The following is a 2,721-nucleotide window of genomic DNA, read 5'->3' as shown; positions in this document are numbered from 1 at the left end:
TGTGTGTGTGTGTGTGTGTGTGTGTACTGGACCAGTATGCTTATTGGTCTCAAGTGTATCAAGATCTTAACAAGCACATCATTTTATTGTTCTTCATCATTTCACTGAAATTCAACTAAATGAATGGTAGTCAGCACACAACTCTGATCCAGACTGCAACATCTGAAAACAATTTATCCTCTAGCGCCACTAGCAGGTGGAGATTTGTAATTTTGGACGGAGTGCCATAATAATTTGTTCAGACATTCATGTTTCCCACAGGATGAATTGTAATAACTTAGTTTCTGACTTTCCATCTAGCGCCATCCTGACGTCAAACTTACCACATTTAAACACCTGCTGAACTACCGGCCCTCCCGTCATCCTCTAACCAGCCGATGTTACTGATGAAAAACACTTTCACCTCTTTGATTTTGTGATAAAAAAAATGCATTTGTTGGGGACTATTTTCATCAGCGGATTAATCCACATTTGGTCCTCTAGTGTGTATATGTGGCAACAGGATGGTGTAAATGGGATTGAGTCAAAATAAACTACAGTGTGTTTTCAAGGTAATAAAGGAACATGTCACCCAGGGCAACAGTGTGGCAAATTAATGTGTTTTTAACAACAATAGAGCTTTATGGAACAGATGAATAAGATATATTATCTATTATATTATTATATATCTTGTTAGAAGATATATAATAATATTGGTTTGAGACTTTTTTGTGGGATTTCTTCATGATAACACCAATATGGAATACAACCAGACTTATCATTTTATTAAAATGAAAACGTGTGAAAAAGTGGATGTGACACTTTCTTTACAAGAACAAATTTTGACGGTAATCTACAGTGACCACAACTTTTGTTTTTGTGCAGATTACAGACTTTGCATTAAAGGTGGCTATAAAAACCTTCTCCAATACAATCTACCTTTTTTCTGCAGCTCATCCATATCCTCTGTATGTTCCAAACTGTCTTATTCCTACCAGAATATAAAAAAAATATATTGCTGCTCCCATTAAAAAAAAAAAAAGACAATCACACACTATTCTTTACTTGTGAGGACACGGTATGACAGCCAGCGCAGAAATGAATTGTTGTTACTCGAGGTGGATTTAAGAGGAGGATCACGCTAAGGCTGCTTAAGGTTGAATTACAGGGATGCTGGAGGTTGGAGAGGTCAAAGAGGGCTTCTGTGTGCTCTTTGTGCTTTGAAAACTTTAACCAAATTAGTTAAAGTCAACATTCAGCAGGCCTCTTCTTATCCTATTATGGTTGGGTCATCTTCATTGGATATTTGGAATTTGAATATCTAGACAGGCTTCACTTCACGTTATGTAATGCTGTTTGAAGCGAACGGCCGGGTCCAGCTGACACCAGTAAAAGGTTAAGACATGGATCAGATAATTCAGTAAGGTTCGTGTATTCTTGCTTAAAATACTAGGCAGGTTAAATGCTTCATATGGTTTGCAATCACAACATATAATTGTAATTAAAAAAAGTATGTACAAACATTCTAGGAGTGTAAATCCAGTAAATTATAATCAATATAATCCATTTTGAAGTTTTACATCGCAGTGTGTATGAGCTCATGATGTCTAACCCTTTTCGGCCTGAGGTATTTTTGTGATTCACTGAAACCTTTCACACTGAGAGAAAGGGCTGCATGGGATGATTATTTTCATATGCGGCTATTCTGTCCATTAATCTTTTCAGTTTGTTTAATCAAAAGAGTGTCCATCAAAACATCTCCAGGTGTCTGGTTTCGTCCGACCAACTGTCCAACGCCTAAAAGATGTTTAGTGAACAATCAAAAAACAAAAGAAAGCATCAAATTCTTTTAACTAAGGTGATGGAGCCAGCAAATGAAAGTTAAGACTAGAAATGCACTATATACATACATTCCATTTCCATTTCCATTTCCATTTCCACAGAGGGAACTCTTGCAGATGCTGTATGCACCTTAAACCTCCTCTTAGGACCCTACTGAACATGGTACAGCCTGAGTTGCCACGGCTACAAAGCCCATAGGAAGCTCTCACTTCCTGTTTGGCAGTTTGGACCCATGCCCTGCAGGTAATATGGATGGGATGACATCTGCATTCTTAAAGACAGACGTAAGTTTATTGTTAGTGAACACTTGTTTCTTTCCGCTGAAGTACGTGTAACGTGTGGTTTTCAGGTTTTGGAATTTGAAATGTTTCAATGCATTAACCAATGTTCCTCATATGTGTGTAAGTGGAGAGTAATGGCACTTTGTTAATCAGAGCCCTCTGTCTGTAACATTACAGTTTTTTCCAATTACTAAAACACAATTTTGCAATCTGGTTTTATCAAAACACTTAAGACAATTCACAAAACCACACACCCAAACTGCAAAATACCTCATAAATCCTGCAAAATGAAGCACTGAAGATAGAGATTTAGCTCTCTGTGTGTCAGTTTAAATAATTGTGACTATGCATCTCATTTTAGTGTGTGTTAGTAATTGGAAAAAAACTGTAACCAATCACACACTCCCCTCAGAGCCAAATCAATTGAGTACACACCAAAGACACTGATTGTAAGCCGTGTGTGTGTATGTGTGTGTGTCCTACATTAACATCTCCGTCCCCCTTTTGGTGGCTTTGTTGTACACTGTTATCAAGTAGAGCTCGTAACATCACATAAAAGATTCTAGACAGAAAATATAAAGATAGTTGGGAGAAGGACATGGGTATCCATATTCCTAAT

This window comes from Etheostoma spectabile, chromosome 15 (genome assembly GCF_008692095.1).
Source record: "Etheostoma spectabile isolate EspeVRDwgs_2016 chromosome 15, UIUC_Espe_1.0, whole genome shotgun sequence".
NCBI classification, from domain to species: Eukaryota; Metazoa; Chordata; class Actinopteri; order Perciformes; family Percidae; genus Etheostoma; species Etheostoma spectabile.
Note: the sequence above shows the minus strand (reverse complement) of the source record.